Source organism: Piliocolobus tephrosceles, chromosome 1 (assembly GCF_002776525.5).
Source record: "Piliocolobus tephrosceles isolate RC106 chromosome 1, ASM277652v3, whole genome shotgun sequence".
NCBI classification, from domain to species: domain Eukaryota; kingdom Metazoa; phylum Chordata; class Mammalia; order Primates; family Cercopithecidae; genus Piliocolobus; species Piliocolobus tephrosceles.
In genome coordinates this window covers 44,626,695-44,641,996 of record NC_045434.1, presented here as the reverse complement: position 1 = coordinate 44,641,996, position 15,302 = coordinate 44,626,695, and positions in this window count along the sequence as shown.

Below are 15,302 nucleotides of genomic sequence, written 5' to 3'. Positions count from 1 at the left end.
TAATTTTCAGAATAAGTCCAGAATTATGTAACTTGTGGAAAATAAATTATAACATAAGCACATATCTACATGATCTATATGTCAAAATATAAATGATGCTTCTAAAATCGTGTATTTTTAAAACAAAAGTAATCATTGACCAATAACATTTTGTACATATAACTTAGTGGTGATTTCATCCCTTTAAATTCATTTACATAGTTTGAAGGAGAAAAAAATAATCATCTTAATTGATGCAAAAAGGACATTTTCTAAAACTGAATATCCATTCTTGTATAATAAATAGTAAATTAGTAAACAAATCCAACAGTACATCAAAAAGATAACACATCCACTCTACTCCCACCTAGCAACAGAGTAAGACTCTGTCTCAAAAAAAAGATAAAACATCATGATCAAATGGATTGCATCCCAGAGTTGCAGAGACAGTTTAACATATGGAGGTCAGCAAATGTGATACATCACATAAACAATTAAAAACAAAAACTGTACGATCATCTCAATAGATACATTAAAAGCATTTGATACAATCCAGCATCATTTATGATTAAAAAAAAAAAAAAAAAAACTCTCAAGAAACTAGGCATAGAAGGTGCTTACCTCAAAGTAATAAAGGCCATGTATGACAAACTCACAACCAACATCATACCGAATGGGGAAAAGTTGAAAGCTTTCCCCCTGAGAACTGGAACAAGACAAGGATGCCCACTTTTACTTCTATTCCACATAGTACTGGAAGTTCTAGCCAAAGTAATCAGGCAAGAGAAAGAAATAAAGGAAAGTCAAATTGGAAAAGAGGAAGTCAAACTGTCACTTTTTGCCAATGATAGATCATATACCTAGAAAACCCTAAAGACTCATCCAAAAGGCTCCTAGATCTGATGAATGAATTCAGCAAAGCTTCTAGCTACAAAACCGATGTACACAAATCAGTAGCACTGCTATGCACCAATGACCAAGCTGAGACGCAAATAAAAAATTAAATCCCATTTACAACAGCTGCAAAAAAACCCAAAACCAAAACCAAATCCAAAACCTAAGAATATACTCAACTAAGGAGGTGAAAGACCTCTACCAGGAAATCTACAAAACGCTGCCAAAAGAAATCATAGCTGACACAAACAAATGGAAAAATATCCCATGCTCACTGACAGGAAGAATCAGTATTGTGAAAACGACCATATTGCCCAAAGTAATCTATACATTCAACGCAATTCCATCAATTCCATCAAAATGCCATCATCATTTTTCACAGAACTAGAGAAAAACAATCCTAAAACTCATATGGTACCAAGAAAGAGCCAGCATAGCCAAAGCAATACTAAACAAAAAAGAACAAAGCTGGAGACATTGCATTATCAGACTTCAAATTATATTACAAGGTTATAGTTACAAAAACGGTACTGGTATGAAAATAGGCACATAGGCCAGGCACAGTGGCTCATGCCTGTAATCCCAGCAATTTGGGAGGCTGAGGTAGGTGGATCATCGAAGTTAGGAGTTCAAGACCAGCCTGACCAACATGATGAAACCCCATCTCTACTAAAAATACAAAAAAATTAGCCAGGTGTGGTGACAGGCACCTGTAATCCCAGCTACTCTGAAAGCTGAGGCAGGAGAATTGCTTGAACCTGGCAGGCAGAGGTTGCAGTGAGCTGAGATTGCGCCACTGCACTCCAGCCTGAATGACAGAACAAGACTTCATTTCAAAAATAAAAAATAAAATAAAATAAATAGGCATATAGACCAATGGAATAGAATAGAGAACCCAGAAATAAAGCCAAATACTTACAGCCAATTGATCTTAAAAAAGCATGCAAAAATATAAAGTGGAGAAAGGATATCCTATTAAATAAATGTTGCTGGGAAAACTGGCATACCACAAGCCAAAGAATAAAACTGGATACCCATCTCCCACCTTCTACAAAAATCAACTTAAGATGGATCAGTGACTTAAATCTAAGACCTGAAATCATAAAAATTCTAGAAGATAGCATCGGGAAAGCTTTTTTTGGACATTGGCCTCAGCAAAGAATTCATAACTAAGATCCCAAAAGCAAATGCAGCAAATAAATAAATAAATAAATAATACCTAATTTAAAAAGCTTCTGCACTGCAAAAGAAATAATCGGCAGAGTAAACAGACAACTCACAGAGTCGGGGAAAATATTTGCAAAGTACGCATTGGACAAAGGACTAGTATCCAGAATCTACGAGAAACTCAAACAAATCAGCAAGAAAAAAAATCCCATCAAAAAGTGAACAACAGACATGAATAGACATTTCTCACAAGATACACAGCCAACAAATATAGAAAATAATATTCAACATCACTAATCATAAGGGAAATACAAATTACAATCACAATGAGATACCACCTTACTCTTACAAGAATGAGCATAATTTAAAAGTCAGAAAACAATAAATAGTGTTGTGAGTGTAGTGAAAAGGAAACACTTTTACACTGCTGGTGGGAATGTAAACTATTACAACCAGTATGGAAAATAGTATGGAGATTCCTTAAATAAAAGTAGAACTACAACTTGATCCAGCAATCACACTACTGGGTATCTACTGAAAGGAAAAGAAGTTATTATATGAAAAAGACACATTACACGCATATTTATAGCAGCATAATTTGCTATTGCAAACATGTGGAACCAACGTAATTGTCCATCAACCAATGAATGAATAAACAAAATATAGTAAACATACACCATGAAATGCTACTCAGTCATAAAAAGGAACAAAATAATATATTTTGCAGCAACTTGGATGGAGCTGGAAGCCATTATTTTAGGTATTATTTATTTATTTATTTATTTGCTGCATTTGCTTTTGGGATCTTAGTTATGAATTCTTTGCTGAGGCCAATGTCCAAAAAAAGCTTTCCCGATGCTATCTTCTAGAATGGAAAGATAACTAAATACCGTATGTTCTTCTAGAATGGAAAACTAAATACCGTATGTTCTCACTTATAAATTGGGATTAAGCTAGGATGACAAAAGACGTTCAGAGTGATAATAACAGATTTTGGGGACTCAGTGAGGGAGATTGGGAGAGGAATGAGAGATAAAAGACTATATATTGAGTACAGTTTACACTACTTGGGTGATGGGTGCACTAAAATTTCAGAATTCAACACTGTAGAACTCATCCATGTAACCAAAAACCATCTGCACCCCAAAAACAATTGAAATTTTTGAACAGGAAAAGTAGTAAATTAGGAATAGAATGATAGTTTATTTTAGATAGATAGATAGATAGATAGATAGATAGATAGATAGATAGATGCATAGATAGATAGATAGATAGATAGATAGATAGATAGATAGATAGATAGATAGATAGATAAATATTTTCAAATTCCACTTTATGTTTTAATAAATATGAGAGGGGTTACAACTCTACAATTTGAAACTCTGGTAATTAAAAAATAAGATTAAATTATTAATTAAAATTAAAGAAGGCAAAACAAAACTAAGCAGGAAGACACACCTCTAGTTCCAGTACTCTGCAGGCTGAGGCAGGAGGATCTGTTGAGTCCAGGAGTTCAAGGCCAGCAGGGACAACACAGTGAGACTCTGTCTCTATGAACAAAAAATTGATTTTTTTTTTAAAAAGGCAAACAATCATTTGCATTCAGTATTTATTGTGCATATATGGCAATAACAGTCTATACTTAAAGTTAGAACAATAAAAAATGATATATTAAAAATAAATTTGTCAGGAAATAAGCAGGACCAATATGAAGGATAATAGTTTATTGATAAACATGGGCCATGAGGAACATTTCATAGAAATAAAATAACCAAATATTATAAATTCTTAAGTTGGAATCCTAATGGAATTTTTTCTTAATTTGGCAAAGTTAAATTAGAAAAATAAGTTTTTTCTACAGCATACACAGCTCTCCTGGTAACCAACCCCTGTTGCGAGGTGGACTTTTCTGGCACCGGGCCCTGTAGTGTCCAGGAGCCAGCAGCTTCCAGCAGGCTGTTCTATAGCAGAGTGCCATCAGCGAGAACATCCTTTGAAGGTAATTCCCCTACACTCTAGAGCAGCTATTAGAAGACTAGAGCCGGTATGCCACATCTAGGCTATCAGGTGTTTTTGCAAGTAAAATTGTATTGGAACCTAGCCACATCCATTTGTTTAGTTAGTTGTACTGGCTGGCGACTTTCACACTCCAACGGCAGAATTGAGAACTGATGACAGAGATTGCATGGTGGTCCACAGGGCCTAAAATATGTATTACATGGCCCTTTATGGAAAGTCTGCAACCCTTGCCTTAGACGGTGAATTTCCAGCAAGATTCTTAGGTCAAATTTCCAAAATGTTCTTCTGCTGCGTCTCCACAATTACTCTGCTATGGATTGAATCATGGCTCTGCTTCCTCCAACAAAGTCTGAATCTAACTTCTGGGAGAGTTTCTTTCTTTCTTGTGCACTTTTTCTCAGCCCTGTAGATGGCAGCTGCTCCTTTTATCTGCTATTTGTATATTCTATAGAGTTATATGTGCTTCTGACTAGCTAATCTCTCATTATTCCAATTCTCTGTTAGAGCTAATAATTCTTTAAGGTAAACTCTCTCTATTCAAATTATTCTCTGCTGTCTCTTCAATTGGCCTTCATTGTTATACAATAAGTATAATTTTTCTCCTTTTATTTTTAACCTATATGTGCATTTTATTTAAAGTGAGTTTCTTGTAGAAAGTATGCAGTTTGTTCTTTTCTTTAATATATATACAACCTAGCTGTTCATGCCTTTTAAATGACATATTTGACCACACATTTTTAGTGTAATTTGTTAATATTGGTGGATTCAAGTCTATCATCATTGTTTTCTCTTTTCTCCATGTGTTCTTTACTACTTGTTTTTCTTTTTCATGCCTTCTTTTAGATTTACTGAAGATTTATTGAATTCTATTTGCATCTACATTTGACTTATTAATGTTTAATAATAATGATTTTAAATATTTGGTACAATATTATAGTTATTTATTATGGGATGAGAAATCTAGTTCTTATTACTACATGATGGTGGAAAGTTGAAACCTAATAGGGACTATTTATTGTGTATTTTCTTGGATTTATATAAAACTATTTAAGTTTTATATAAAAGAATAAATACTCAAAAAGTAAAATAATACATAAATTGATATAAGCCAAAATTTTGAAAAAAAATAAGAACAGCTGGATACCAGGCTGTATTAAAATTTATAGTACATTAGGACATAGGATAAAACCACAAATGAATTTGCATTGGTGTAGGACCAGAATAATTTATCATTTCACTTAACTGAATATAGAATCCAGAATGAGAAAGCAGTATTTATGATAACTTTGTGGATTATAAAGGCAGCAGTTTAATGGGAGAGAATGAGTTACTTATTGCTGTTACCACTGATGGTACAAATGGAATAAAATGAAGTCAGATCTCTATGTCTACCTTATTTAGAAAAATAAATTTGAAATATTTTAAAATATTTTATTTATTTAAAAATCATATAAACATGTTTTTAAGAATAAATACAGTGTAAACTAGAGTTTGGAAGAATGTTACTAATTCTATTAATTCAGATAGGCTAGATTGTGCTGCTATAAAAATTGCAAAAATTTAATGGTTATAAAAATAAAGGCCTATATCTCATTACATTGTACATCCATCCTAAGCTGTCTGTGACTCTTATCACCCTGACACCAAAGCTTTTGTGAAAACTATCATCATAGATGATGCTGGCTTTTGTAGTACACTAGCTCTAAATACTTTCTCCCAGGGATCACACTTGCCTTTTCTGCTCACTGTTTATTTCCCAAAACAAGTCACATGCCAATGCCTAACTTTAAAGAAATGAAAGTGGGAGGTAAAGTTCAATTCTAATGGGAACTGGAAATACTTCTTCAATTCTTCTCATGAACACCTCACAAACAAACCTCGAATCTCAAAAAATACTATTTGGGAAACTACATTATTGACTCCAGAAAAAAAAAAAACATATAATGAATAATTTATCATCATTATTATCTCTAATATGCAAAGTAATTTCAAGTTTGCAAGAAACAGAAACAAATGCTCCCAGTCCAATTAAAATTGAATGAAAGATAACAATAAGGACTCCACAGGGATCAAATCTCAATGTCCAGTAAATACAAATGAAGAATCTTAAGTTTAGTCTCATGAGGATAATAAATACTAAATCATCAATGAAGTATATCATCCTCTTTGAATGAAAACAAAATTGGCCTTCTTCAATTGGCCTTCATTGTTATACAATAATTATAATTTTTCTCCTTTTATTTTTAACCTATATGTGCATTTTATTTAAAGTGGGTTTCTTGTAGAAAGTATGCAGTTTGCTCTTTTCTTTAATATATATACAACCTAGCTGAATTTTTCACCTATGCCTGGTAGAGATACGAAGAAAATTTGCTGACAAAATGATAAATTTTACCACCTTATTGAAAAGCAGCATCTATCTATTAAAATTAAACATAAAATTTCACATATGAAGCTGAAATGTTACTTCAAGGAACCTACTCCACAGTGATTGAGAAAGGCTTATTGCTATGGACTGAAATATATTATTTCAGAATTCTTATGCAGAAGGCCTATTCCCCAGTATATGACTATATTTGGAGGTAGGGCCTCTAAAGAGGTAATTAAGGAAAATGTGGTCATGAGAGTGGAGCTCTAATCCAATATGACTGGGTTCTTACAAGAAAAGAAAGAGACCAGGGCTATGATCACACATTGAAAAGGGTGTATAAAGACATAGCAGCAAGACAGCCACCTACAAGCAAGAGAAGCCTCAGGTGCAACCAAACCTGCAGATATTTCATCTGGGACTCCCAGCCTCCAGAATAGTGAGACATAAATCTCTTTTGTTTAAAAGCAACCCAATCCATGGTATTTTATTATGGAAACCCTTGCAGATTAAGACACACATGTTCATATAGAAAGATGTTTATTGAAGTATTGTCTATATTAGTAAAGAACTTTAAAAAGGAATACACATCTACCGGAAAATAACTGAAAATATTATGGTATATTCACTTCATGAAATATGATGTGGAGCTTCCGAAGAATAATTCTGTCTATACTCCAGATGAAATGGTTAGAGTTCAACCAAGAATGTTTGAGTGAGAATATAGAGATATAGAAAAGTATTTATCATCTAATTTAGTCTGATTTTTTAAGTTTTTGTAAAAAAAAAAAGAAACACGTTTTAAAAACACATACAAATACACACACGTGCACGCGCGCACACACACATACACATACACACACTAGATCTTACTTCCTCTGAGAAGTCTTCCTTTATTCCACATATAAGAGTAAACTTTCATTATCCATATACCCATGAGGCCTGACTCATACTTAATCAGTTGTGTAATTCTAAAAGGCTAGAAAGTTTAAACAAATAAGCAGTTAAAAAAACTCTCTGATTATTCTTGAAAGTTGCTATTGAAATATTTGTAGCAGAAATTGAGTTTGCATAGCAATGGTTTCTTATCCTTTGAATCACAATAAATCAGCAAATGTTATTTATCCTTGTTTGAAAAATTCAGAGGTCAGAGGTCAGGTGACAATAGTTACAAATTTTAAAAGGTAAATTTTGACTAAACAAGTTAAGCAACACTGGAGAAGACAATTTATATTATCATCTCTCAATGTCAGTGAAATGAATATATTTATACAATTAATTGTACCTAGAATGTTATAAACTGTATTTCATAATCAAATACAATTTATGGGAGTTAGAATGGACAGTGTAATATGCAATTTATTTTCTTATCCAGTAATTTTGATTTATTATCCTGTTAAAAAACACACTATGAAGGAGAAACATTTTATCTTTTCCCAGCAGTATTCTGGTAAAGAAATCAGCTAAAACCACTTGCAGATGAGGTAATTTAAGCATGAAAGAAACAGAGACAGCGAAGGAGAGAGGGAAATTAAAGAATATATCTCATTTTAATCCTCATATAATATAAAATAGACTCACAGAAGTAAAGATAGATGATCATGCTGTATGGTGATTTTTTTTGTACTGCTTTATTTAGAGTTCACCTACTTTTTATTCCCATTTATCGTATTTTGTTATAAAATTTTCATGTGCTTCTTTTCCATAGCTTCTCTTTCTTTTCATGTTTTTATTTTCATTCCTGTTCATTTGATGTAATCATTTCATAATTGCTCATTGAAGTGTTTCTGGGCTTTAAAGCTTTTTTATGCTCCTGAGATCACAGCCTGTTGTATTCACCTTTTTATTTTTCCTTCACAGCAGAGTACCTAAGATACGGTAAGCACTCCAAAATTTTGAGTGAATGAATGAATGATAGATATATTTTTCATGGGTATTTAAAGCGTTCTTATGTTTTAAAGCAGCTATAACCACTTTAAAATGATGACCAGATTACTGTAACATCAGTGCCATCTCACTGTTGTCATCTACTGATTATCTTTTTACAATCTGCTTGAGATCTTACTGATTCTTGGTATAGTAAGTGATTTTCCATTGAAGCCTGGGTATTTTGAGTATTGTGGGATAAGGTGTAGAATCATATCTACATCCCATTTTCAGCAGGCCTCCTGTGCCACCGTTCTTATTACTGCCAGGGGGGTGTGGAACCCCAGACTCCCTACGAGACCTCCACTGACATTGTTGGTATATTCCGCTTGGCTTGTAGATGGCTGTCTTCTTATGGGGTATCACTTCTTATGGGGTATCACTTGTTAGTGCCTGACAATGATGAAGGTCTGAGCTCCTTCCTCTGCTTCTCTGGCACCAGCTTGGCCAGAGTGCTAGGGATCTCACTAGTCGAGCAGAGTTGGAGTCTAGGCTCTCCACATAGCCTTTGCTGGCAGGGCTGAGAATAAACCACAGGTTTTGTTTATTTTCGTGTGTGTGTGTGTGTGTGTGTGTGTGTGGTGATTCGGTTGGAGTAGAATAGTTATTATCTAAAAGTTTTATGACTTTCTTTCTTTCCTTGCTTGTTGGCCAGAGAGAGCAGATGTTTTAGGGGTCTTCTTTTTATCTGCATGTGTTAACGTTTCTGGGTGTCTGGCTTCTGCAGTAGCTAGTCTGTCTATATGAAGCTAAAATAAAGTCAAGAGAACCCACCACCATATCATTCCTTTATGAAAAGCAGCATCTACCTATTAAAGTTAAACATAACTGATCACGTATGAAGCAAAAATGTTACTTCAAGGAAATCGCTCCGTAGGGCTAAATGCAATGACTGAGAAAGGCCCATTGCTATGGACAGAAGCATGTTCTCTCAAAATTCATATGCTGAGGCCCTGCTCCCAGTATGTGACTGTATTTGGAGAGAGCACCTCTAAAGAGGTAATTAAGGTTAAACAAAGTCATAAGAGCAAGACATTAATTCAATACAACTGGGCCCTTATAAAAAGAAAAAGAGACATTAGGGATGTGACCACATGTAGAAAAGGCCATATAAAGACATAAGAAGACAGCCATCTACAAGTCAAGCGGAGAAGCCTCACGCACAACCAAACCTGCCAGCACTTCATCTGGGACTCCCAACCTCCAGAACGCTGAGAAATGCATTTCTTGTGTTTAAAAGCAACTCAGTTTATGGTATTTTGTTATGGCAGTCCTTACATACTAAGACATCTAATGTACATATATAAAGATGTATAGTGAAGTATTTTCTATATTAGTAAACAGCTTTTAAAAAGGAATACATATCTACAGGGCAATAGCTGAAAATATTATGCCAGTTTCCTCACCGGTATGACTTTTCACCCCTACCTCTCAGAGTCCTTTTTTGGTTGTTTCATATATGATGTCCAAGGGTTTTAGCTGTAACAAATAGTAAGTATAGACAGATAGGGGAAGAGAGACTTATCTAGAAATTGAAATTATAGTTTTTTAGAAAGTAACATAAACTATTCTTTTTTCTTTAAGTTTGCAAGGACATATAGGAAAAAAATATATCAAGAAACCTGAAAACTCAACTATACTCTTTTTGTTCTTCTTCCTGAGGATTTGCAATCTAATTATCTTTAGAAATGACATAGGAGGCTGTTCCAGAAATTATATTGTTGCTGTTGACATATGATTACTCTTTTCTCTCTCCAGCACGCCACTTTTCGTATCTCACCATGAAAACAAGGGTAAAAAATGAAAAAGTTTCATTCAGGTTAGGGGCAGTCTAGGCAGAATCAGAAAGTAGGCTGTTTTTTGTTTGTTTGTTTGTATTTTGTTTGTTTGTTTTTTCTCCTCTGTGCTGACTTTGGCCTGTTTTGCTATCTTTTCAGCAGATTTCTCTTCAGTAGATATCTAAAGTCCTTCTAAGGCCCCTACTTTCTGCACATTCCTATTTCTGGTGGTAACAGGGCTATGATCTGTGAAAATCCTTCTATCCCCATTTGTACTTTCACTCAATTAAATGTACTTAACCTATGTTTCTCTCTCTAGAGGCTCCTTTTGACAGCTAATTATCTAATTCAAACTGATAAGACACCTAGTTGTTAAACCTCCCAAGTCATATACTTTGATTTAACAAAGATTTTTCTGAAGGCCATGTTGTAACTCAACGGAATTTCCGTAACAGGAATGTCAGGCACAGTGCCAGACCCGTTGGGAGCAGAGTTATTGAAAAGATTGATTTTGTGCTCAAAGGGTCCAGTACCTTATAACTTACAATTTATATGTGTTCTCTGGCCCTGATTTAAGGATACTTTTCTACTCTCACATATCAGGTAACCAGAATGCTTTCTGGGGAAAGTGGGCATCCATGCCCCATTGATATGTATTGGTAGTGTTTTGAAAGCAAGATATCACTAAAAAATAAAAATTTTTCCCCAACATATACTCTACCTTCTCCTCTTCTCTATTTTAAATGCAATAAAACTTACTTTAAATTTTATAAGAAACATTCTTAAAATTGTGATATAAAAAATAGAAGTTTGATCTTTTTTTTAATACTAATGACTGTAGTCTATTAAAATCAGTATTACTAGCCACTCCTTTATAGTGTTGTTTTGTTTGTTTATTTGTTTTTGCTTGAAAGACCTATAAAGTCAGGCTTTTGGTATAAGAAAAACAAAAAAAAAGAACTAACAAAAAATTAATTTTGTAAAGGGAACAAAAACCCAAGATATTTAAGAGTAAGCCGTATCACCTTTTTCGATATCCTCACTTGCTTCCTCAGTTGACTTCCTCCTTCTCTTCTACTTCTTTTACTCCCTCTTTTTTATTTGCCTCCTTTCTCTCTGACACCGTCTTTGCTTTTTCTTTTTCTACTTCATTTCACTTCCTCATATGTTTTCTTTAACAGAAGACAATCTCAGTCATTGTTCATTCATCCACATCTTATACTTACCTATAAGAGAAGAGTGAGTTGCAAGCCATAAATTCATTATAATCATGAATTATCTGAATTATCTGGCATTAGCATGCTTGCTCAGGCTACTGCCCTATCTTTCACATAACCTGGGTTTATGTCCAAACATCATTTACCTGAATATAAATTATGTTACACTTTGAACATAATCTTAGCCTGAGTTTCCTTCCATCCAATAAATTTGTTTGTAGATTCCATATCTACTGCTTTTAAAGCAGACAGATATATTTCAAATTATTTCCATTAAGAAAGCATAAACAATAAATGCCTTTAATAGGTTTTTGAAAAGAAGTCACTGGTACACATATTTTAGAACTGGGCAATATTTTTCTCCACTCTTTTATAATTAAGCAAATAACCCATTATTGTTAAAGGAATATTGATTTTATCTTAACTAACTGCTCTAATAATTGGTATTTTATTGGGCCCCTACTATGTCCAAGGCACCATGTTAGGAAAATTATGTAGGGCTCCAATCCAAACAATAAACTTACAAAGATAGATTTTAGAAACTCATTTTAAGTATTGAGGAAATTAAGGTTTGCAAGAGTTAAGGTATTTGTCCATAAGTTACAGCTGCAAATGACAAAGCTGAAGTGCTAATAGAATTCTATCTGACATGTTCCATTACCTTCGGCTGCTTATTCAACTGTGAAACAGAATCAAGTACATATTGTGACAACACTTCAGAGCCTATCCCAAAATCTCGTTTTAAATTTGTATCACGGAGTGAACTTGGTGGCTAGAACTGCCTATATATACGCAGCAATATGAGGGGCAGCCATTCAGAGTTGCAGATCTGAGTATGTCTTTGTTAATGATGAAGAGAACTTGTTCTCTTTGCTCTTTTCTTTCCTGCCACCCCACCTCCATTTTTCCTCTCCCTCACACTGGTCTAGAGAAAAGGAGAGATAAGGTTACTAACTTCACCCAATGTGTCTGCATGATCACCTCTGCTGAAGGTTTCAGCAGGGAAGCAGATTGCAGATAACTGCAAAACTCAGATTTGAGGATTATCTATGGATTTCATTTTCTATCTTCCCCCAAGATAATAAAAAGTTGGCTATATCCATAACAAACTTATTACCTCTCTTAACTAGTTTATTTATTTATTAGGATTTCTATAATATTGGCTTTCTCGATATGCTGAGACATTTTAAAATGTAACATCTTGAAATGTAAGAGTCATGACTTTTTAAATAGCTTCATATAGAATGTTTTTATGTGATCATATATAAGATGATCAAGAGGATTCTAGATGTTAACTAACAAATTTAATAATTGATTTTTACCTTTAAATATGACATCTTTACCTTACACTGAAGCGATTTAAAAACATGCTAAATTTAATTTTACTTTTTATTCTCCATTTTATTCTATTTCTAATTTGATAAATTTGGAATTAGCTACAGAATTCAATGCTATTGAACACAAGTTACACAAGGCAGAAATGTATAGATGTGTATTTTTCAAGAAAAATGATTTATAAGCCCATTTTCTTCTATCTAATACATCCAATTTTATCAATATTACATTGTTTCTAACACAAAGACATTTAACAAAGAGAATAGAAGCCAAAATACCTTTAAAATAAACCCAAGTAAGAGAAGTTGATTAGATAAATTAGAAAAAAATGTATTTTTAATGAATTATTTTACATGGTGTTCATTTTTTTTTTTTTTTTTTTTTTTTTTTTTTTTTTGAGACGGAGTCTCGCTCTGTCGCCCAGGCTGGAGTGCAGTGGTCGGATCTCAGCTCACTGCAAGCTCCGCCTCCCGGGTTCCCGCCATTCTCCTGCCTCAGCCTCCCGAGTAGCCTGGACTACAGGCGCCCGCCACCTCGCCCAGCTAGTTTTTTGTATTTTTAGTAGAGACGGGGTTTCACCGTGTTAGCCAGGATGGTCTCAATCTCCTGACCTCCTGATCCGCCCGTCTCGGCCTCCCAAAGTGCTGGGATTACACATGGTGTTCATTTTTAAGCTTCCTTGTTTTCAATCTCAATTTTGCTCATATAAACACATATTAGAAAAAGCTTTAGCATTAGTTTACAGATCAAATTAAATTCAACCATGCTGCCTTTGAAGCTTATCCATTAAAAATGTGTATCTATCTGATCCATCCACTTTTTACCAGCACTATGTAAAAATAGGCTGATCATTTAAATTCTCTTAACATCTGCTTCCTTTACTTTAAAATAGGATACTAATCACCAGTCTGTTCTATGTCAAAAGTCATTTCAGGACTGAAGATGCTTATGTAAATAAAAATTGCTTGAAGAACTATATGCAAACTAAATCTTTAGTCATGGTACTTTTTTTCTGATGGTCACTTAAGTGAAATTTCAAATAAACAATTGTACTTTTTTTCAGTCAATCACCAATTGAAATACATTACACATTCTCACATACATTTCTACAAAACAGTCGAAAACTTTGGCATTACTTTATGCAATTATAAGGTCACAGCATAGAATGCATTTTTCTATTCATACCATTTATGAATCAAGCAATCAATATTCATAACACAAAATAAGAAGAATAATTTCTGGAGGTAAAAGTTACCAATGTGGGTAAAGTAAATACAGGTATATTTCCTTTATGAACAAAAATCAAGAGTCACTTCTCTTTATAATTATATATGAAAGTATAAAATAATTCCCAGATACTAAATAAGCACAGAGCTTACATGTAATAATATTTTTTTTATCTCTAATTTAGACATACGACAAAGGTTTGTCCCTGGGGAAAAGTAAAAAAGATTCAATAAGAAAACCTAATTGTACTTGTTATATTTTATGAGTACAGGTAACATGTGCCATAGGATGTATTTTTTATAATCAACAGCTTTATTTTGTGCATCACCTTTCACTGTAATGATTATGTATTACCTCTTTTATGAATGTTTCTAATATGGTCAGAAAGAATGAATCTCTTTCCACTGTATTTTATAACATGTTTAGTAATATGTTTCATAGGAATGTATTCACCTAAAATGGATAGTATTCTTTGAGATCAGTGACAATGATTTTTTTTTAATCAGCAGAGGTTAATCCATGTTTTAGATTCATAGGTACTTAAGATGTTTGTATGCTATCAAATTATAAAGAAGTAGCAGATATAATTAGTATGAAATAAAAACAAGAGGCAATAAATTGATAATTTCCAACAAAGAAAAAGAAATGAATAAACAGACAAAAAGAATAGCAAATTGAAACCATTTCTGTTACAGCCACTCAGTCATTTTTATAAGTTGCCAAAATATGGCTAACTTACAAGACAATATGATTAATAATGTTATATTTTACTAATACAGCAAAAAGAGGAAACTATAATTTATTTCAAAAATTTTATTTTTATAGGGGCACTGAAGTATATAAGAAAAACTTTAAAATATGTTATTAAAAATAGACAGTCACTACTAAAATACTGAAAATACAAGTTATTTTAATTTGCTTTCCAGTAATATTTCCAAGTGTGATTTAAATCAACATGATTTATTTTTAAACTTATTTATTCATTTTGAGTTTAGGGCTTACAAAATAAAGATTTAATTACCTAATAAAACTGTTTATATGGTGCCTAATGAATGCAAAGAGTGTGTGTGTGTGTGTGTGTGTGTGTGTGTGTGTGTGTGTGTGTAAATATGCCTGGTGTGAAACCACTCAATAGTCTCTTCTGAACATGTTGTTAAAGAATAATCATTAGTAAATGTTTATAAATTAAAAGAAAGCAAAAAAGGTTTTATGTAACTAAAAATCATATTTTAGAAATGGTTTATGCAGGAGGAATTAAAATATAAAAGGAGATCTTTACAATATTTTACCAGGCAAACATCCATTTAGAAAAGTATTTTATTAGCTAACTGATATATTGAAATGAATGATTTTATTTCTTATTTAGTCAGCTTTCATTAGTATGAAAATGGG